Genomic DNA, 24,676 nt, shown 5'->3' with positions numbered 1-24,676 from the left:
ACTATAGCCTATTACTATTCACATCCTGTGATATTCATCCTCCAACTCTTCAGCAGATATTTCATGTGATATTTCTCTGTGTGTATGTAGTTTTATATATCTTTACACTAGCTACATCACAATTTCTTAGAATAGAAAGACCATTCAGTGGTGTTTCTTTTATACTGGGTAACAATCGTGCTGGTAGTAAAGTATTTCTCCTCCGAAAAGTCATGTCTGACTCTCTCCCAACTAGTGATGAGTCCATTATGTTGCAGCACCTTGTGTTCCGTGCTTGTCTGTTGACTGAAGCCTAGACCAAAATGCAGGATATTATTAATTGTTCAGAGTCATTTTTGTATCATAAGTCACAGAGTGCACAACAGTATTTATGTATGTTTTTTATGTAAACTCAGTGTTCCCGTCTTCCTTATCTTGGGGTGGTGGCAAACTGTTACTGTAGCCACTATATTTCAGCCACATCAAACTCTATTCTTTCTGTTTACTTATTTATTATTTTTTATTTCTCAGATGCAGTCAGTGGTACTCCCCACTGTAATTTATTGCATTATCTTTAAATAAAAAGGTACCTTTCTTTTATGCGTTATATGATCTAATTCAAAGCTCCCCCTGCTCACTGTGCCAGAAGGTGGCACCTGGCCTAGACCATGCTACCAGTTGCTGAGTTTTTGTTAGAACCCTTGGGCCCAGAGGATGGATTCTCCTGGAGGCTTTGTTGTTTTCACCTACTTTAGTGTAGGTGAAACAGGGAACTATTTATGCTATTATCCTTTTACCAATGTAGCAAAATGTGATGTTTGCCTTTCTTCCCATCAAGTAGCTGGTACCATGCAGGTTTTGCAGGAGTCCCCTCAGGTTACAGAGCCTTTTAATTTTTGTTATTGATCTATCCCTGTCTGAATGCACAGCATATGTTTCTACTCAATCAGCTGTAAAGCCCCTATGGCCATGACTGAGTTTGAACTTTGAATGATATCTTTGAATGAACTGGCGGTGGAAAACTTCCCCAGGGTAAAACTCTATTAACCATAAACCATGTATTCTTTTGAGGATGATCTAGGATAATAGAATGTACTACATGTACTTCACCTGCATTTCTCCCTCCCAATATGATATGGTAAAAGCTCATATTAAACTGTTTGACCATGAAGGCTATTAGAGAAAGCATTAGGCCTTACTCTTCGCCAATTGTATTAGTCACCAAAAAGACGTGAGTCTTCAGTTGTCTGTGGACTATAGGTAACTCAGTGCAAAGATGTATAGCCTATTTCCTGGTTTGAGGAGTGCCTATAATAATAATTATTATAATAGCAAAAATGTTATTTTTATAACACCTTTTCACACTCAAGTTTGCTTCACATAATCATAAACACATAACAGATAACAATCAGCAAGACATCAATTCAAAGCATACAAAACATAATAGTCAAAATCACAATACTTAGTATAGCACTGACAAAACACTGACAAAAACTTTTACATTGTGTTTTGAATTCTATGATAGAAATAGATCATATTAATTTTGATGAAGTGATTTCCAGAATTTTATTTGCACCATTGACTTAGCCAGTGGGAATAACCAGGAGCCAGTAGCAGAGAAGAACAAGGCCAAGATGGCATTCTGTACACCCTCTGGGCTGTTTGAATATAATTGGATGCCCTTTGGGTTATGTGATGCCTCAGCCACTTTCCAGAACCTTATGAAACACTATTAGTCTGAGCTGCTCTATCTTGATAATGTAATTGTGTACCCAACTTCCTTTGGGCAGCATTTACAATGACTTTCCCCATATGAAGCCACAAAGGCTTAAAGTAAAACACATTGTTTCTGAAGATGAAGTGGACAACAATCCTGACAAGATTAAAGTGGTGAAGATGGGTGTAAGTGTCCACAACATCTATTTCTGGCCTTTCCTCTGGTTCACAAATTATTTCAGGCATTTGTGTGAAAGCTGTGCTAAGATGGGTGCACCTTCACATTGCTTGGTGGGTCGATTAAGTGGCCCACGGAAGAAGGGGAAAACACTGCCTGTATGTTTAGAGATATGCTTGGGAGGAGTTCAATCCCTCAAAGAGCAGCTAGTCACAGCTCCAGTTTTATCTTATGCAGATTTTCAAAAGCTTGTCATTGTGGAGGTAGATGCTAGTCATGAGAGACTGGGGCAGTACTTTCACAGGAGCAGGACGGTAGACTCAGGCGTATTGCTTTTGCTATCTGAGGGCTTATGAGGATTTAAGACTAGAATAGAATATTACTATCTTAATCTTAGATCTGAGTACAGGAAATCTGAAACTAAATTCTAATTGCAAATGATCAGATGTTCCACTATTGGACTGCACTACACTAAATTCATTAAGACCAAAGAAACTAACTAAATCAAGTGTATGCCCATGAGAATGAGGAGGTGGTAAATCAAAACTTTCAGGTATGTTTTGAATTCTTGTATCAATGAACAATTTGTTTCGACAGATATATTAAGATGACCAAGTAACAAAACAGTGGAAGAAGTTGCAGCAACTGAAGTAAGTAATTCATAAAATTCAAATGTAGTTTTTGTGGATGAAACACTACAACCACAGCCACAGAATGATCTGATATTCTTAAATGGCAAGCTGTAAGAACATGGTAATCTGGAACCATAGTTTTATACTATTTCAATAAACAAAGCCAAGCCACTATCTTGAGTGAAACAGGGCTTTCACAGCTCATGCAGCTACAGCTCATAAGGGTAAGAAGGTTTAAATATAATCATTAGGTATTTGCTATGTTTCCTTTAGAAACAGCATACACAAGACATTGTGTATGGTATTATCACATAGCAAGGTTAATGACCGACAGTTTATCAGAGTAAATGACACTAATCAACCAACATCACTCTATCCTATTAGGCCAGAAGAAGGGAATAGTAGAGGGTGCTGAGTAGTAGTAGCTCATACAGATTCTAGAGGAATTGTAGATTACTTAATATGCCAGCAGATTTGTTTGTATTGTTTGGAATATAAGAGTTGGGGGTAAGTTTTCTTAGCCTTGTAGGGAAAATGGGCTTTATTACAACACTACTGTTCTATTTATGTATTTATTTTTATTAAGATACATAAGATGACAAGCATCTCAACAAGCATACCAAGAAGCCTGAACATTTGCCACCTGGTTAAAACAGTTTGATAGGACAAAAGATGAAAGCGAAACAATTAAACATACATGCTTTTGCAGCATGCAACAAACAGTATTTAAAAGTCATGTGTTTATTATGTAAACTGTGTTTATTATGTGTTTCTTTATCCCTTTCCTTGGAGTGATACAGAACTCTTGCTTTATCCAATATATGCCAGCCCCATTGATCGCTATAATTTTTATTTATTTCGATAAATTTCTTAGATACAGGCAGTGGTTACACTCCACTGTGATTTATTGTATTATCCTTTTTTAAAAAAAAATAAAATAAAAATAAATAAAAACTGTTATGCATTATTAGAATTTGATGTTGTCTGCATGTTTATCTAGTTCTGAGCTGCCTCATGCTCTAGGTGTCAACAAGCAGTGGTGAGGTCTAGGCTGAGTATTACATAAGGATAATTTATCTTGTGACAAACTTGCAATTATGGAACATGTGTCCAATGAGAGAAATGTTGAAGATGATGTTAGTAAAGTTGGATTTATCTTTGACTGTAACCTTTGAATGACGGATTACTGCCAAGAATGATGATTCCACCCTATATCACTGTTTTAACTTGACAATTGAGAAAGCTAATCTTGAGAAACATTCTGTTGGTTATCTTAGCAGTTCTGTGTCTTTGATTGTTTGGTTGTTTGATTTAGTTCGTGTCTACACTGTTCAATAAATACATGCACTATCACAAGCTTCTACACACCTTGCCTTCATTAATCCACAGCAGTTTGTGTATTCAGTTCACCAGTAGTAGGATTCTGGATGGGTATTTGGCTCTGTGGAATAGTTAGGAAGTGATCAGGTAATAGCAGGATACTGAAGGCTAAAATAGAGGTCACAATATGTTATTTTCATATGTATGTGTATGTACATGTGTGTGGGTGTATACTGCATATATTTGTATAAATAAAATACACACACCCACAAATTTGTATACATTTTACAGTACTAATGGCATGCAAATCCATCTTCTGAAGTTGCAATGAGCTTTAGAGCTTTGTCTATAATTGCGTTGACTCGACAGCATAAAGTTAGACATAGACTGAGCTGGTGTTCACGAATGTGACATGCTGTGAATGATTTTGAAAAAATGAAACTGTGGCCCTTTGAGGGATGAGATGTGAGGGATGATATAAACAATGGGTATTTTTGAGGACAGTTGTCGTGGCTTCCACATCCATACCCTTCTGCTCTGCTTAACTTTGCCTTTCCTGAATACTAATCATCTGCTTCTTGTTTTCCATGCAATCAATGTCTGTATATGTACGCTGATTTCAGTTTTTTGAGAAATCTTACTTGAGCTGCCTGCAGTCCAAGCTGTGCACCTTTTCTGGGTGCCTACTCACTGCTTTGTTCCTGCTCTCTGTCACCTATCATGATGTAACCTTGTCAATTTCACCTGAGCCAAAAGGTAAAAGCCTGTGAGCTCTTACATCCAACCTACCTTCGCCTTGTCTTGAGCAAATGCCACAGCTATAGCACAATATGTAAATCAGTATTTCCTTATTCCCAATCAGAAAAATGTAATTTCATCTTAATGTTGTATTTTTGTTTGTTTGTTTGTTTTTGATTTTATGAAATATACTTGTCTGTCTTGGTTTTTCTTCCACCAATAATTACAGATTCTTTCTTGAAAAGTTAATTTGAACTGAAGATCTGTGTAAACATTAAATGTATTCCTGGCTCTCAGGAACTGAAAATTCCTGTCAAGTGACAAAGCAATGTCAGTGCTAAATGGCTTTAGTATTTCATAAGCTTTGCATGACCTAGCATTTTGACAGATCTCATTATGTAACTTAATGTCCTGAGAGTGTACCTTTTCTGAACATAAATATTTGAAATCAATTCACCTGGAGTAACCAATAGAAACCCAAAGATGGAGTTTTATTAAGAGGTCAGAGATTTGTTTGCTTGGAGGGCATTTATCTTAAAAGGCTATAACACAAATTGGCCACTAGATGGCTGTATAAAACAACTCATAAAGACTGAGTGCACGCAGCCTGAGTGCAACTCAACAGTGTCAGGAAACATATCCGATTTTTACATGAGTTAGAAGGCCTGATTAGTGTTCATCAAGGAAGCAAGGTCTCTGAACATATTGCAAAATGTTTACTATTTAACATTTAATGGCAAAGAAGAATACCCCCTCATTTTCTTCTTCACTGTAATCTAGACCCTTTTAAAAATGAAAGAGTCTATTGCTATGAGAATGGCTTGGCTATCTCGTCATTTCTTAATTAGTGCTCACAAACAAACAGACCAGTAAATGTCACCAATAGCAGTGATGATTGCATTAGTGTCGACTAGCACTCGCTTTTTTTTATGGCATAGAGCAGACAGAAGGCCTACATAATCCTGATTATGAAGGGCAGACTCAGTGTTACCATTAATTACAATGACTTTTAGTCGATCTGCTTTGATTATGCCACTCGTAATTGTGTGAGCTGGGTCACTAGAGCCGAGAAGAGAAATACATTCGTTCCCGTTGCAGTTGCTGTAAGGATTACCGTACACAGACATCACAACTAAAGGGCAAGTGATTAAAGGGAGAGAATGGCACCTGGATTGGTGTTATGACATTAGTTGCTCATTGAGTAGCAGTAGGAAGACAGGACTGTCTGCCTCTTTCTGCGAAGAACTTAAAGACACTTTTATTAAAGCCTGAATTAATAAAGGTTATAGATTCTCAAGGAGCACTCAAGTAGAGGGAGTGAAAAATGACTGGATCTTTTCAGTCTTTGTTTAAACATCTTTGCACACTTCTGTCTCTCTATTCATCCATTTTCTCACTAACTCTTTGTCAATACATGGAATGCAATTGAGTTGGTAGCCATAGATTAAACGGGCCAGATTAATGGATGGATAGATGGCATCAAAGTGAACCTAACTCAGGCTATACACCTTGGCCTATCCTATCACTCTTCACTTGTTTAATTTTGGGGGGGAGGGGGGGTCACTGCACATGATAATGGCATCTTCAGGCAGGCTCACTCATAACAACACTGCAGGTTGACGAGGACACACATGACACAGGACTGGAACTGTTTTTAGGGGTATGTTGAGCAATTTCGATGCATCAATGCCTCTCCATGGCAGGTGAGAGCAATGAGCTTATCAAAGAGACAGCGTGCACACATTAGGCATGACTCAAAGGAGCCCTTGGAACAGCAGAGCCATGGAGGGCAAATGGTGGAGTCCTTCCCATTTCACTCGGCTCCTCTAAGCCAGACTGAGCTGGAGCCACACGCAGATGTTTAGTGTGGTTAAGACTGGGTCATCATTTCCACTCCTTGGAAAATTTTGGTATGCACTAGAAAAAACAACGGGGTGCCAAGGTTTGTGGCCCAGACTTTCAGACATCTGGTGTCGTATGATCTGCTTCATTGACATTCTGTGACTCGAGTAGATTCTGGGAGTAAGGCCCTACAATATTGTGCCATGAAGCACCTCTGTAACCACACCCTCCTCCTCTCAGAAAGGCATTTTTCTTTTCATTAAATATGAATGCACACTGGGCTAAAGAAACCGACCTGCACTACTGAACGCATGCAGATCCCTGCTCCTATGCCCAATGTTCAAAAAAGGTAAAAGTGCGTCTGGATTTTTGCTTGCTGTCACACTATGACATTGTGTATTCAGTCATAACGCAGCTGGAAACTGAACACTAACCACTCAGTTCTGGCAGTGAGGTGGTTGTACCGGACAACACTGCTGTAGATGGACAAGAGGCAGAGAAACTAAGTCATCCCTCCCACCCTAAGACCAGGGCAAGTTGGGTTCCATTAGAGAACAGACCATGGCTGGCTGTAGTGGCATGATTCAAGCTCAGGTTCTAGCAATAGTACACAACCCTCTTAGCCAGCTGTGCCATGTGGGGACCCCAGTTGACATTTTACCATCATTAGTTGCTCATTTCCTGAGAAATATTTCAGTAAAATGGTGAAGAAGCAGCTTAGCTATCCTTGGGATCAAATATCAATTTCAAATATTCTGTGTTTACTGCTCAGAAGAAGGGAGACTTTTTTTCACAGTCATGCCCATGGCTAAGATAAAGATCCAAGGAAGGAAGCTGCTTATTTCTAAATAATAAAAGCACAACTGAAAGCAGATCAAAATTAATCTATGGTCTGAGGTTAAAAGCTTGTCTGAGCCCAGTCCATATACCAGCTGCATATTCATAAACATTTCCATAGAGTTTTGTCAGTTTTAACAATTTTGGGTACCTATTAAATGTCTGGTTTATAAAATAGTGATTTTTGCACTGGTATATATAGCAACAGTTGTAACATCTCTGGGAATGCAGGAAGGCTGGTGGAAATATAAAAGTGGCTGTCATTATGACGTGTACAATGATCCAGGCGGCCCCCTACCTTGAAACATTTGACATTTTATGACTCCTGCTGAAAATGCAAATCCGCAGTCAGAGATTTAGAACTGCGGCTAATCCTCATCCTTGATTTCCGAGTAGCTGTATTCCATTATGCAAATCAAAATCAGTTGCATGATATTAACTGAGAGACATTTGAAATCCTGTATAGCCCTGAATTCAAGTCCTGTATATTAATAAACAATATAGTTTATTATTTAAAAAAGCATAACATATGTATTAATTACATCATGAATTATACATTTTATATATAAACCATGTATAATTTATAAAAGAGTTTTTGATGAATAAGTGTTTGTGTGTGTGTGTGTGTGTGTGTGTGTGTGTGTGTGTGTGTGTGTGTGTGTGTGTGTGTGTGCAAGTATGTGTAAGTGAATGAGTGAGAGAAGAGAGAATGGGAGAATAGCTAGTTGATATAGTTTAGACTATTGCTTACACAGCTCCAAACTACTTCAAAAATATGCAAAAGGGAACATACAAATCCAGTAACAGCAGAAAGTATGTATGAAGTCTGAATGGCACAGCACACCTCAGACTATATTCTTGTTTCTCTAGCTTGCCATAGTCATATGTCGTCCTAGTGAATAGAATGAGCTTTGAACTGTGCATAGCATATCTATGTCAGTTCCCCACTATACATGAGAAGAAAAGAATTTGCAAAACATTAAAACTTTGCAGTTGAAAACAAGATGCTGGGGTACTAGGGATGGGTGTCGTTGCCATAACTATTAATGCGGTTCTGTAATTGAAGCTGAGCATGGAATGAATCTTTGGGTGTTTGTTATTCTCACTTGCGAGGACTAATTTGAGTGTTACAAGACAATTAGCTGTGTGTGTGTGTAGAGCTGAGAGAAGGAGAGTAAAGTGGTGATGAATGCATAAGTCAGTTTTTTTTTAAACTGCGCTTTAAATTACTTGTTTTGATTTGGGGGTTTTTTTAACTCATATACTTGCTTTGTTGTGAAATGGGTAAACCCCCACTCAACCCCCCAAAAACAAACAATAAAAACTGTTCATGCTGAAAGGCTGTTGAAGTTCTTTCTTTCCTTCTCTCTCTCTCTTTCTCAACTCTCTCTTTCTCTCTCACTCTTCCTCACCTTCCCCTGCTCTGCTCCATCTCATCCAGCATGTGTGGTGTGACTGAATATGAAGCGTTTCTCTCAGTTGTAAATGGTTGTCAAAATTGCATTAAGGGCCTTGCTTGCTGGTATCAGTTATCATATTATCCACAGATGCTCTTACAGCACCAACTGCTTCAGTGTCAGTCAATTATTACAGGAGTGTCCATCTGAATTTACACATACTTAAAATCCAATCTACTTAAAGTCCATTTACAGTGTTTTATGATTACCAGTGATTTACTAATGTTGTTGTTGGAATTCAGTTTGGTGCATTACAATGGAAAAACAAAACAAACATTCAGCTCAAGTCTGCATCCTGCAACAGTATTGATTACAGTTTGTGGTGAGAAGGCCGTAATAATACCTGAGGTGCATGTTTCAAGAGTCTTGTGGTCATGCTTTAAACAATTACTTCTTCCTCTACCAAGCTCCAGTCTGCAGTGTGCCACAGCTCTCACTCACGTCCACAGCTCCTGTTTAATTAGGTTTGTTCCAGCGGCCAGCACAAAAGAAGACAGTTGGCAGTAATTGGATTATGGTGACTTTGGAAAGTGCTTGCAAGTGGAGTTCCAGGTTGGGAATATAGATGTTTGGCAGTCATTGGGAAAACTGATAGAAAGAGAGTCTGTTAAAACTCTCCAGAAACCCCCAGGTATCCGATATCTTCAGATGTAATGAAGCAGGCGGGTATTCTCTCTCCCCAGGCCTCTGGGTAGATTAAATTAGCATCAGATTTTTTGCAGCAGATTCAACAGAAAGGGTTGCCAGTGAAGGGCTTAGCAGCTGAAAAAAGTATTTTAGTCTCTGTAGGGTATATTTGAGTTAGGTCTCTTTAGGGTATATTTGTCATGACATTTTTCTAATATAAACAATGACTGAGAGACTTTAGCTCAAATGTAGCTGCCTTTGTTGTTGTTGTTGTGTGTGTGTGTGTGTGTGTGTGTGTGTGTGTGTGTGTGTGTGTGTGTGTGTGTGTGTGTGTGTGTGTAGGTTTGTACATTACTTGTACTTTAAAACAATGGCGCAATAGTAAGTGGTCATGGAAACAGGATTTAATGAATTACTTGATTGACACACAGCAAGGGTGGACTGTGTGTCCTGCTGGGCATGGCTAAGCCTAATGGTCCAATAAGATGTTGCAAGTGTAGGGGTGTGTGTGTCTTTAGGTGTGTGTGGGTGGCATTGTGGTACATGTCCACACCTTCGCACATGTGCATGTGTGCTTGTGCACAACTGTGTTTACTTGCAAATCCCATATATGTATGTGCATATATACATGACCTTATATGTAAATCACACATAGTGTGTATCCTCATGACTTTGCCATTATTTTTTATCCTCTACAGATATGCTCCTACTGAAAACAATTAGCCCAGCTAAACCCCCTGTACAATCTTTTCTGGTTTTAAGGAGTGTTCTATTTTTTTCATTCAAAACCAAATTCCAACTTAATCCAGAAAACTGGATTAGACTTCAATGAGATCAGTGTTCAGAATTATGTAAATTGGAGGTTATGGTGCATTTTTCAAACCCAGCCCAGCACTTTTTAATGACTGATGGTGTAACCTATTGTATATAGAATACCTATTTGAAATGAAACCTCTTCAAAACACAGGTCCTATTTTAGTCCCATTAATGTCATTCTCAAACTTGAGGACAATTCCAGCTACTGGATAATTTATTTATTAGAGAAATAATTAATTAATTACATAGTGGAATATGTTGCAAAGGGTGTAAATAGTTCTAAAAGTGGCTGGCATAATGTTCTGATTATTTTCTCGTATCTCTATTATGAGGAAAAAGAACTTCTGTAGTTACAATTTGCAGCTCAGCAGGTGTTTTTGTGAACTCTCCTCTGCTTGTGAGAACTGAGATTAGAAAAGCTGTGTACTAAAAAGAGTGAGAAACAGAATAAAATATTAGCCATGTAATATACTTAAGTAGGGAAACTTGATTTTGTGAGAAGGGCATATGGCAGAAAGTTGCAACAGAGGGTTGTCGTAAACAGGAGAGGTTATGGACTTTTGAACAGAATTAGCACATGGAGCACATGCTGATGTTCCTGTTAGGCTGATATTACAGCAGACTTGTTCATTTGCTTTGAAAGATATACAGAACCAATTCTGGTGTCCATACTGTCAGAGGATAGGAACCAACATCTTGAAGATATTTCAACTAGTGCATCATTATCTGCTCATTTCAACCAAAAATATAATGGCACACTTTGACAAATACTATACTGAACTTGTGTATCAAATAATCAATTTAAAACAGGGAATACTGTAGTTTTTTTTGCAATTTTTCAAACTGTATTAAAAAATACAAAATCAAAAAGTAAAAAAGTATAGACTTAAAAAATAGACTTATGACAGATTGTATAAAAAAACAAAACAATTGCCCTGTCACTTAAAAATCCTACATCATAGAAATATTCTAAAAAAACAAAGATTCAAATTCAGTGTAAAAAGTACAATTAGGTCCACCTATTTTAGTTGGGAAGTAAAATAAGTTCAAAATTTACTGCCAAGTGAATTTTGTTACCCTGTTTGTAATAACATGTCTTATTATGTCTTCAAGATGTTAATATGTTGGTTAAAATGGGAGTGCTTTCTGATGAAACACTGTTGCATTCTCATATCCACGTTCAGGCACTACTGGTATATCATGATAAACGATTTGACATTTTTGCAGCTGGGAACCTGTCTTCCCTGTCCTCCCTCCCCAACATCCTCCAGCACTGAACAGATTGTTCTGGTCCTGCAGGGGAACGGATATCATGCAGACATGACTGACGGTCCTGACGATTTAATTATCTCGAGGGTTCCAGATGTCAACACATGCTACCATGTACAGCCTATGCAGATGGCATCCAAGAGGTCAGGTTTCACGAATATAGAATTTTCTAAAAGTTATTATGGTGTGACTGTCTGAGTGTGAAACATGGGGCTAAAGTTTATTCAAATAACAGAAAAAGGCACCTGCTAATGTAACGTTGAGTGGTAAGGAGGCGAACGAAGTGTGGAGAAGAGCAAAGATTTATTCGGGGCAAATTGAGAGTCATAGTCGTTATAGCAGTCCAGGGTCATAGAGCCAACACAGATTACGGGGATACATTAGAAACAAACAAAAACACACGAAGGCAAACAGGGGAAGCAGGATATAACAGAGGACAGGAAATACAAAGGCTAGGATAACAAAACAGGCTAACAAACAGAGGCTTTGAAACAGACAAGCTTTCAACCATCCAAACATTAAACCAAACACAATGAACCTAACGCAACCATCAAATAAACAATGAACAGCCAAGACAGAGGGAACGTGACAGGGTTTAAAACATGAACTTAACAAGGTAGAAAGACAAGGAAAACATGGAACATGGAAGCTGGGGGGGGACTAATCATGACAGTTAAGTTACACATGATATAACTGACAATATATATATATATATATATATATATATATATATATATATATATATGTGTGTGTGTGTGTGTGTGTGTGTGTGTGTATATATATATATATATATATATATATATATATATATATATATATATATATATATATATATATATATATATACCTATCAATGTAGTTGCTAAATCATTCATAGTAGTTACTGTGTAATATACTGTTGGGACTTTAAGGAGTAAATATTTGAATATTATAAAAGAAACAGTACATAAAGTAAATGCTTCAAAAATATTTCAAAATGTTTGTCAGGCACATAATCTAATAATTTAGGAATAAGGTTTCAATTGTGAAGTTTAATGAAACATTTGTAAAAGCTAGTGCAAGTTTACAACCAAATGTGTAAAGTCATGACTGCAAACTACTGAAAGCAGTTGCACACAGGTCTGGGCAAACTCCACTGGAAAGAAAAAAGCACATCAACTTAATTCTTCACCAAAATGAACATCCATCCAAAACTGGATGTGGCCTAGTTCACCTTCACGTGGTTCAACTGTATGCCATTGTTGCAGTACAACCTGTCTCTATACCTCTCTATCTACCTAATGCATGCACTCTCACACAAGTTTGAACAATTATTTATGGGTGTTGGCAGTTCTTCTGTGCCTACTCTGCTGCAGAAACACAGAGTGGGATGTTAACCGGCCACACGTTTGGCTAAGAAAGAACCAGCCCAGTAGCAGTTGTCGCACTTAAAGGGCAGCTGAGGAGTGCTGGTTGTGCACATCACCAGGGTGTATTAAAGCAGTAAGATTTCTCTCTGGGGCTACATGAATCAGCAGCATTTCAGGAAGAGGAAAAGGAGGTTATAAAATAGAAAGATAGCCAGTGGGACTTTCTTTAGGGGCTTGATTTTAGTCATATTTCTGACTTGGACTGAATCCGAATAGACAGCATAGGCTAGCCATTCATTAAGTCCTATTTTAGCAATAGTATTGCTTCCCTTAAATAACCTCCCTGGGAAATTCAGGCTGACTACTTCCTCCTTGGCTGGTGCTCATGGAGCCAAGTCAATCGCCTGCCCAGGAGGATCCATATGCAGCAGATAATGTCACATTCACAGAGGAAATGGCCTCTGCTCAGAGGGGAGACAGGCACTGTTTGACAGCCCACAGTGAAATCTGTTACACAACACATCACTGTGAGGGAGAGAAAACATGTCTAGTGCTGGAAAACGGTGAACAAATGACATGCAACATGCACACGTACTCACACACACACACACACACACACACACACACACACACACACACACACACAGTCTTGCATTATTTTGATTTTTACTGGTTTGTGTAGGCAAATCTTTCCCATAATACTACGCTTGGACCCAAACCAAACCTAAATCTCAGTAACCAAAGATAAATTTTCCCCTTATAGTTTTTTCCCGCCAAAGAATAGCTGTAAAAATATTTATAAAATATTTTAAAGCTGCCCTCATTTTGTGATAAGTGATGGGTGATGTGGGGGGATGAGTTTTTCTGTCATCCAAATGTATGAGGACATCTGGTCCTTATAAGCACACAGTGAGGTGAAGGTGGTATTTTGTACACACACAAACATCCCCCCCCACACACACACACACAGTCTTGCATTACTATGTTTATGGGCAACATACATTGGCTTGTGTAGGTAAATAATGCCAATTATACTATGTCTAGTCTGAAACCAAATCTTAATCTAAACCTCAGTAACTGAGGCTAATCTTTGACCCTTTAATTTGTCAAATAATGCCTGCCTAAAATAATTTTAAAGCCACTCTCATGGGGGATGTAGGCAGATGTGTTTTTCTGTCATCCAAATGTATGGGGACATCTGGTCCTCACAAACACACACCCAGGTGAAGGTGGTATTTTGTACAAACTTTGTACAAAATGACTTTCCTCATATCTGTTTATCTTGAGATCGAGGAGTGAGCCTTCTAAACAGGAATTTAACTCCATTGCAGTTTTCCTCCCTTTGAGGTCCAGCCAGTGCACACAATTGCTTCTCTTTCTCTAACACAAAGCCAAACTTGGATGTGGCTCGAAGAGCAGAAGGAAGTGAGGTGCCTAGTGCCAGTTTCCTGCAGTTCATGGCACAGACTCAAAGGATATGTTCAGAATGGTTACTGGGATGAATAACAAAGGGTATTGACTATGTATGAACCAAGGCATGTCCTTTCCCCAACATATACCCAAAATGTTCGAAACTTATTCAGTCTGTGAAGTGTGAAGCAGGGAAGGATTAGAGGACCCACAGAAAGGGGGTGTGCCCCCCCTCCCCCCGGGGTCCCCCCTTCTGCAAGGGAAGACCAAGACTCAAACCTTTTCTTTGAAATTAAGTCAATAGCCTCTCATTATTAGAGTGGTTAGAACATATATTTTAGTTAGTGTTTATCAGAATTAGCTCATCACAACTGATATCAAGCTAGTTCACCTTGCTGTGTTTATTGTAACTGAAGTTTCATCGTATGGCTAGCAATAAACCCTTTCAGCATCATCATGAAAGCAAGGATGGGATGCATAACCACTGTTAACCAAAGCTCTTACTTCTGAAAGGCAGAGCCAAAAAGGCCTAGGACTCTCTAATTGAGCCAGCGCTGGAAATCCAATCTTGTAGATCAAGAAGCTTAGCTCTCTCATCATTGGCCTACATCGCTTGTGCAGGGTCGAGCCAGCAATGAAGTGGAAAAAGGACCCTCTCCCTCAGTGCCACCCAGACAGTTTGACATGGTCGAGCCCAACAAGTCATCAGGACAGGTATTTCCTCTTTTGTGTTACAAGGTGGTATCAATAGTAACGGTGCTCTTTATATATACATAACTCTTTTCTTTTAATTGTGATGCAGCTTCCTCAGTCCTATTATTTGTTCTCCATCAGGCTGTTGCACAAGTTTCTTCTTCTCTCCTAAGTTTTCCTGTTATACTTTTAGTCATGCTCTCTCACCACAAATTCCCTTTGGTCATTTGTTGGTCGTTTTTTGGTTAGATAAGTAAACTGACTGGTTGATCATTCTCATAGGTTACTTAAAGTTTTTCTTCCCTTTCTTTTTCTTTTATTTATTTATTATCAATTATTTTATGTATGTTCTCACATCTCTGTTTATTGAATAAATATACTCTAGTTATAATGCGTATGAGCCATGAGTGATATTCTAATTTTTGGTTGATGAGAAATAATCACATTATTGAACTAGTGACTTTCATGAGTTGTGACCTAATTAATAATCATTAATAAATTGGTTAAAATTAATTAATTTACCCTGTTAATCAGGGTGGTGTCCCTAAGAATCTGACTATGAATGACAATTTATTAAAGTGTTAAACTGCTATATATGTCTTATGTGTATGGCATGGCACTCATATGTGTACCAGTTATGACATGATATGACCACTCTTCAATAGTGTGTGTCTATGTTCTATGTCTCCTTGCAGTGTCATGGTTTTTGGGCCTCCCAAGAATCTGACACATGCAGCTTAAACTAGACAACTAGACACCGTCTTTTTGCAGTTTTGTTATATGTCCAGGTATTACTACTGTAGATACTGCCAAGCATATCTACCAAAAAGGTTTTTTGTCGGGGTAAAAGCTTTGAAGTTTGTTACAGATTAATTTCAGTGATAACACAGTTGCTTCTGGGGCTCAGGGCCCTGTTTCCCAAAATCATTGTAGTGTTAAGATTATGTTGAGAGTGTTCAGTGTATATATATATCATATACATGTGTAGTGATTATATATATATATATATATATATATATATATATATATATATATATATATATATATATATATATATATAATGTAAGCATATCTATTGCAGTTTTCATATTTGCACTGTTCAAGTCATAAGAGACTGAGTCATGGTTTCTTTTGCATATGTGAAGATGTCAAACAAACTCAGATTCCTCTAAATGGACCCCAAATGAGGTCTCAAAATGGTTTGGTCTCAGAATGGTTTGTTTGTGGTTGATACTGTGATCTGCTTGATCTGTATATTTTGAGAATACAGTTGCCCCAGTCCGTTTCATGTTTTTATTCATGGAGAATCTTGAGTGGCAATCTTTACAGATAAAAACAAATGCAAGAAAATGTGTGAATCTGCAGCAAAGTCCCTCCTGCTTGTCTCTGCTTTAATTTTTTTTACTGTTCTGGTATTTTATGTCAGTTCTGTTTTGTTCTCTCTTCAAATAACAGCAATAGGAAAAGTAACCATCTGGAATACACTAGCCATAATTCGATGCTACCCAGAGACCAGACACAGAGGTCTGAGTTCTAAAGAGTCTGTGATGTGAACAAGAAGTGGTGATATAGAAGAGCAGAACTTAGTCCTCTTTAAAGTTTACTTATATTGTGAACATAAAAACAACTGAGATTTGTTGCAGCCAGTTCCCTTTATGGTTCACTTTAGGAGAATTGAGATTGGTTCATTTAAAAGACCTATGTGTGAAAACACCCTTAGTAACTGGTGAGATTACAATTTTAGCAGCAATTGAGAATAATGAGTCTTAATGGACAACGTTTAGTATCTTTTACATCTAGATCATTTTAAGGAACAATAGTAGTACAGTGAGATTGGTCCAAGTGTTCTTTGATATAGATCAGCTTGTATTTGGTCCTGATTTGAATTATATATGAGAAAAAAAAGGAAGAATTCATATTGTGTGTGTACCATCTTTTCTAAGATCATGTGGAAGAAGTACAATGACTTCAGTATATGCAGACTGAATTGTGGAATCATCAGTCAAGTATTTGCTGGGCTGGTAATTTATTTACCCTCTTGCTATAAATGTAATTTTCCTAAAGGGTCACAGTTAATGTAAAGTTTAGGTCTGTATAGTGATTTTATGCCAAACTGTCATAAAGCATTTATCTTTATGTAATATTAACAATGGCACCCGGCCTCAAAAAACATGCTCATGGCTAGTTTATGTAATAACTTCCTGTGACATAGCCTTTATCTGTGAAGTTTCCCAAGTGGCCAGGACCACTCAAAGCCAATGCAGCATTTTTGAAAATATTTTTCATTTTGATTAATGCAGTTGTTTTGTCACTTAATGCAAACATGATGTCACCTAACGTTTTAGTGCTGTGAGCTTTTAATTTTCATAAACAGAGCATTTTTGTGTGAGTGCGTGTTGTTTTCTGGATTATTGTTTTTGTGCTCTTGCTTCATGCAGCTGTGTATTTGACATTTGTTTGTGTCTTAAATGCTGTTGTAATTTGACAATCTGAGCCACCATAAGAAGTACCACTTGAGTACCGCATATACTATTTACCTGAGGGGCAAAATAACCCACAGTAGTAAGTAAACAGTGTGTAAGCTCCTTAAGAATCAAATCCATGATGTTGGTATTACAAGTATCTTACCATAGCAGTTCAGCTACATAACACATAGCAGCATCTCCTACACAGTTTTTAAGATGATTTAATTAACAATTCATCTATGCCTGGCTTTTCATTTGCAGCTCACTTCTCTAACATCCAGGACATGATATATATGAAACCTGTCACTCAGAAATAAAAGAAAGTTAAGCCTCCATGTATATGATGAAAAAAAAATCATTTCCCCCCCTCATATCTTCAATTATGAAATTGATTGTGTAAACTGTGATGTTTTGATAATGTTAAAATGCATAAAACATCACATAAGCCTTCTCAGTCAGCAGTGACAATTGATTCTCAGCTGACATCAGCACAGCTGGCAATTGTAATGAATCTGTCTGTTACACTTAACTGCACAACACAACTATGGGATTCAACATTTTCCACTCAAAATAGCCTACTCATTCAGGTACTAAACTAAACTAGCTAAAGACAGCTAGCACTAATACCCATCAACATAGGTATACAACAAATATTTGGTTTACATCGACACGCCTATTAACAAGCTTTAATAACACCTCAGGTTTAAAAATTATGGATTCTCTAGGAGTATAAACTAGTTGGTATAAAGTAAAATAAGAACAACAAAACCAATATGAAGCTATATATTTTTAAGTGTAGCTTTCATTGCCTATCTGGTGACAGTCTGTAACGATCCCACCAGGAACAGGCAAGAGGCAGAATGCATATGCAGGAGGCGGTTAGTAAACGAGGGAAACACAAATATGAAGGCCAAAATAAACAGAGGCAAGGGGAAAACACTACGGCAGGTAATACCCGATCTCGGCAAACAGTATTGCCTTCAGTATTTTCTGAGTATACCGAGTGTTATTTCTATGATTGAACTACTGTGTATCATAACTTGGATTTTATTGTTTCTTGTTTCTGATTTTTGCCTGCCCCTTTTGGATTCTTCTGTGTAGATTTATGGATTGTTTCTGGTTTTGATATGAACTGTTTTCCCACTATTTGAGCTACTCCTAACCTTGCCCGTTTTGTTTTGACCTTTTTCCACTATGTGGAACTACAATAAAAGCCCTGTCTTTTATCTGCAAGCATCTGATTTGGCCTGGCCTGGTAGAGAATACTTCACCTCCATGCAGATGGCAGATTCAGATGCCTTGAAGGAAGTTTTGACCAACCAGGCTCAGTTAATCAGCCAACACCAACAGGCGCTTGAGGGTTTCACATGGTCAATGGAAACAATCGCCAAACAACAAGCGGACCAACAAACACAAATGTCAGAACTAGGACAATGTCTCAGAGAACTCAGCTCCAGGCTGCAAATGATGACTACTCCTTCTCAGTTCATTCCCACGCCGGCACCTAATCAGTATTCAACCGACCTTCCCCATGAGTAAACCCGCAAAATATGATGGCTCCCTAGACAAGTGTCGAGGATTCCTGTTACAATGTTCTTTATACCTCCATAGCCTTCCACTCTGGTCCAGTCAAGCTAAGATTTCATTCATTACCTCTCATTTACCTGACAAAACTTTAGATTGGGCAACTGCCATCTGGGATAACATACAAACATCATCTTATGATGATTTTTATCGCTCAACTCAAGGCAGTGTTCAATCACCTACATGAGGGAAGAGCCTCCAGGGAGATACTAACCAAGTTGCACCAAGGCAATCGTTCTGTGGCCGAATATGCACGAGACCTCTGTACTGATGGAATGAGGCAGCATTGTCACTTTCCAGAACGGTCTCAATTCAGAGGTCTTACATAAACTAGCTTGCTGAGAAGTTAGATTTGAATCAGCTTATAACTCTGTCTATCCATCTGGATCATTTTATTAAAGAACGAATACCATGTAGAGGTAGGAGTTCTCACCCCACCTGTCCCTCTCCCAGTTATAGACCAGAGCTTAGACAAGAGCATACAGTGGAACCTATGCAATGGGATTCTTCATGCTTAACTGAAGAGGAGAGGTGGAGGGTCTCTGTCTTTACTGTGGATCCTCAGGACATGTTATCCAGGATTATCATCTTAGACCCAATCGAGCCTCATCACTGAGCCATAGAAGAAGCATGCAACCCACATCTCAAAACAAGGTTGTGATCTTGCCCCCAAGAAAGATGATGGCTAAATCATTTTTTAACTGTCTACGTTGTGCCTCATACACCAAACTCTGTTTACAGTCTTAGTTGATTCAGGAGCCAAGGGTAACTTCATACATGCCCATCTTGTACAGGAATTGGACATTCCAGTAGACCTATTACACAAGATTCTTCACCTGGCTGCTCTGGATGCACCATCAATAGGAGCTGGTTCCATATCTCACTGCACTACACTCATAAAACACACCACAAATGCACTCCATTCCGAACTTGTATCATTTTTTGTCATAGAAGCCTCCATAGAAGCCTCATTTCCAGTCATTTTAGGTCTACCTTGATGAACAAACATAACCCAAGCATATCATGGCCCCAAAAGGAAATCACTCAGTGATCATCTCAATGTCTGAGGAATTGTTTGATATTACCTATTCAGTTATGTTTCACCACTATAGAGAGTCCTGCTGATGACCAAGCCTTTTCCCTCCCTCCGGAATACCAACATCTCTCTATGGTCTTTAATAAGAGGAAAGCTACCCTGTTACAGCCCCATGATCCTTATGACTGTTCCATTGACCTTCTGGAGGGAGCCGTATTCCCTAAGGCTTGTATTACCCTCTCTCCCAAGAAAAAGAGAGGAAGAATGTATAAATGAAGCACTGAGCCAAGGCTTTATTCAGCCATCCACTTCCCCCATGGTGTCGGGCTTCTTCTTTGTGAAGAAGAAAGATGGAGGTCTTCACCCCTGTATTGATTACTGAAATCTCAATCAAATATCCAAGAAATATGCATACCCACTATCTCTTATTCCCGTCACTCTAGAACAATTACGAGAAGCCAAGATCTTCACTAAATTAGACCTCTGTAGCGCTTATAATTTGATAAGGATAAAGAAAGGTGACGAATGGAAAACTGCCTTTATTACCACCAGAGGTCATTATGAGTACAAAGTAATTCCGTACGGTCTCAGTGTGGCTCCATCTGTCTTTCAGGCCTTCATCAATGATATCCTTTGTGAATACATTGGAAAATTTGTTATTGCTTATATCGATGACATCCTCATCTATTCCCCTGACATTGAGATCCATGTACACCATGTATGTGTGGTATTGAAGACTCTTCTGGATAACAGGTTATATGTAAAGGGAGAGAAATGAGTTCCACTTTCCAACTATGACTTTTCTAGGATATGTGATCAGCCATGGTGGAATCACTATGGATGATAAGAAGACCGAAGCCATCATCCAGTGGCCCATTCCTGATACCGTTAACCTCCAGAACTTCTTGGGATTGGCAAACTTTTACCGACGCATCATACAGATTTTTAGCAGCATTGCAGCGCCTCTCACAGCCCTTCTGAAAGGATCAATGACCAAGCTACTTTGGAATCAGGAGGCTGATCAAGCATTCAGAAAACTGAATGAAGCTTTTACCTCAGCTCCCATACTTTGACATCCCGATCCTTCCATTCCATTTGTCATGGAAGTTGATTCTTCAGGGTAGGAGCTATACTTTCACAATGATACGATAAGTCCAATTTACACCCAGTGGCTTATTTCTCCAATAAGTTATCACCAGCAGAATGTAACTATGGAATAGGAGAACATGAATTGTTGGCCATTAAACTGGCCTAAGAGTGGAGGCATTGGCTAGAGGGAGAATCATCCCTTTTTAGTTATCACCGAACATAGGAATTTGGACTACATGCATGCAGATAAACAAATGGCCGTTGGTCTTTATTCTTGTCAAGGTTTAATTTTAAGATTATGTATCGTCCCGGGACCCACAATACAAAAGCTGATGCCTTATCCTGCATTTTCCTGGAGGGGACAGAAGAGAAATCTAGCAAAAAGGAAACTATCCTTCCTAGCTGGATACACCTGTCATCTATACAATGGGTAATGGATGATGAAGTAGAACAAGCCATACAAGACACAATCATCATGTCCTGTTGGGAAAACGTTATGTACCTACCTCGTGCCGTGACTGTGGGCCCATTCCTCACTGGTTTCAGGGCATCCCGGGGAGACACGTACTCAACAGCTCCTGGCAACCTGGTATTGGTGGGAAACTATGATGAGCAATATTCGTAAATGTTTCTTTATGTTCAATGAAGTAAAGCAAGACACCTAAGACCCTACCCGCAGGAAAGCTCATGTTGCTTCCTGTACCATAAAGACCTTAGTCTCACATCGCCTTAGATTTCATTACTGACCTCCCTTGTTCTGAAGGTAACACTACTGTCCTCACTGAATTTGATCGATTCTCCAGCAGTGTGCAGTTCATTGCATTCCCGAGTATGCCTACAGCCCTCCAAACTGCGGAAGCTTTGTTTACCCAGGTGTTTCATATATTTGGCATGCCAGATGACATATTACCAGATCGGGATCAATTCACATCTGGAGTTTGGGCTTCATTTTTGGAACATATAGGGGTAGCTAATAGTCTTGCATCTGGCTATCATCCATAGTCAAATGGCCAATGTGAGCAGACTAACCAGGAATTGAGTAAATTCCTATGTTTTTGTATGAACAATCCATCAGACTGATCCAAGTTCCTGTTATGGGCAGAAATGGCCCAAAATTAATTTATTAGTTCATCCACTGGCTTGACTCCTTTTGAGTGTATTTTAGATTATCAGTCTCTAGTGGCACATCTCATCTGAATTTCCCCACTGTGGATGCAGAGGAGTGAAACAGTATGGGAGGAAATATATCAGTGTATCAAACGAGCTCTCCGAAGGTATAAAGAAATTGTAGAAAGGCACAGAGGGGAAAACCCAATATATCAACCTGGAAACAGTGTGGCTCTCTACACAGGACTTCTGCAAGCTGGGGTCATGTCACATGTTGGTTCACAAATATATTGGTCCATATGAAATTAACAAGCGCATTAATGAAGTCACATCAACTCAACTTTCCTGCTCACTTTCATGTTTTGAGGTCATTTCATGTGTCTTCAGCCTGTTCCAGGGCCTTTGGATAAGGTCTCCCCTGAGATCACTCCTCCTCAACAGATTGATTATGACAGCACTCTGATCCATGCAGTACGCCGCATTCTGGACTCTAGAAGGGGTGGTTCACTGCAGTACCTGGTAGATTGGGAGGGGTTTGGTCCCAAGGAAGAAAGATGGGTTTCCCTTTGTGATGTACTGGATCCTGGTCTCCTTTCAGACTTCCATGCAAGGTTCCTGGGAAGGCCTGCTCCTTGCCCTTGCGTCGACCTCTCTGCCTTTCTGCAGCAAATTCTCAATTGAGACCGGGGTCTGCCATGCCTGCTGAGGGTCGTCACGGGCGTCGTCATATCTCGGCCATCCCGGACTCTTTGGAGGGAGATAGTGTCATATCGCCTGATTCCTTAGCACACTACAATGCCCAGCAGACTGTTCATTACCCAAGCCAGGACTCAACCAATCAAGAACATCATGTCAGATCACCCAAATATTGAATTCACCTGTGTGTCACTTAGAAATGCGTATATAAACTTATCTGAAAGTTCATCACGTTGTGAAGTATTGCCTCCAGTGTTTTCTGAGCATTATTTCTCTGATTCTACTACTGTGTATCATACCTTGGATTTACTGTTTCTTGTTTCTGATTTTTGCCTGCCCCTTTTGGATTCTTCTGCCTAGATTTTTGGATTGTGTTTCTGGTTTTGATACGGAATGTTTTCCCACTATTCGAGCTACTCCTTGTGTGAATTGCACAATGAGAACAGTTTGAAACAGGCTTCTAAAGGCAGGGCTGAAGTTGTGTAAAGCTAAGCTACTGGAATTTCTGTGCCAGGAGTGGCATAAAGTTACGCAACAGCAATGTGAAAGACTGTTGCAAAGCATGCCAAGACACATGAAAACTGTGATTAAAAATCAGGGGTATTTCAACAAATATTGATTTCTTGACTCATCCTAAGTTGAAATATTAGTACTGTGTTTATAAATTAATATGGAATTGTTTTCTTTGCATTATTTGGGGTCTGAAATTTCTGTAACTGTTTTATTTTGACCATTAGTCATTTTCATTTGAAAAATGCTCCAAAATACAAGATTTTTATCTGGAATTTGGATGAAATGTTGCTAGTAGGTTATAGAATAAAACAAAACTGCTCAGCCTGGTCAAACACATACCTATCAATTGTAAAACTAGAGAAACTGAATTTTGTAGTGTTCAATTTTTTTTCATAGATAGATAGATAGATAGATAGATAGATAGATAGATAGATAGATAGATAGATAGATAGATAGATAGATAGATAGATAGATAGAATATGAGAGAGAGAATATGCTTTGTGTAATTGCAGCACTTTTTTCATTTGCAGCGCGATGGGTCTTCATGACCATCATACTTATGAGACTATTCTTTAATATATCAGTTACATAATTTCTACAGAATGAATATCAAAATACAGACTTGGTCCTTGGTATACTTTCCTACTTTAAAAATCACACAGCTGTGCAATTGGGCATGCATGAAACTGATCACATAATTCTTTAGGTCATTCCTACTGACAAAAGTGATGCTTTGTTACAACCATCCACAGTCTCCCATAATATATAATTAATGTAACATTTAATTACCCTGTCTCTTAAAAATAGGTGTTACTATAATGACAACTAAACACATTTTCTCTATTTCCCTTTTTCTCTATACTCCTTTTTTCAGCATGCCAAGGAAGTTGGTGAGAAACTGATAGGGGTGTGCCTGCACACATACAGTACTTAAATCTACATCTGATGAGGTGAGGTAGGGAAAGACAGTAAGGACTGTCACCAGTGAATACTCTTATCTGCCATGTGACATTGAGCAGATACTGCAAGAATTACATATTTCAAAGATCGACAGCCCACGCAGTATGGGATATCATAGAGAAATTGTATTCAGTGCAAGCAAGAGGATGTGTTGAGTGCTTAATTGACTAGGGCAGCAGATTTGTATTTTTGCACTTACTCACAATAAAGTGATTTAGATGCATATTTTGTGGTGTGGTCTCAATTTTTAGATTTTTACTCTTATTTCTACAACTTACCCTGGTTGTGGGACAGGCTGTGTTTTAACTTTCCTGGTAGTGGGATAAGTTGTAACAATGGATCTATTTGTATATGGCATCAGTT

The 24,676-nt window shown here is 38.7% G+C and overlaps 1 long non-coding RNA gene across 1 annotated transcript; it reads right to left on the bottom strand.

Annotated features, from left to right (window-relative positions):
• Window positions 1-75: 75 nt before the first annotated feature.
• Window positions 76-22,857, bottom strand: LOC145651103 (uncharacterized). The gene is made up of 3 exons (XR_014116780.1): window positions 22,661-22,857; window positions 21,544-21,623; window positions 76-292 (listed from the first exon to the last, which is right to left on the bottom strand). It is a non-coding gene; the product is annotated as an uncharacterized LOC145651103 (long non-coding RNA).
• Window positions 22,858-24,676: the final 1,819 nt, after the last annotated feature.

The sequence above is a fragment of the Electrophorus electricus genome, chromosome 1 (assembly GCF_041902795.1).
Source record: "Electrophorus electricus isolate QZ-2024a chromosome 1, ASM4190279v1, whole genome shotgun sequence".
NCBI lineage: Eukaryota > Metazoa > Chordata > Actinopteri > Gymnotiformes > Gymnotidae > Electrophorus > Electrophorus electricus.
The sequence above is the reverse complement of the archived record's forward strand: the minus strand, read 5'-3'. Positions and strand labels throughout refer to the sequence as shown.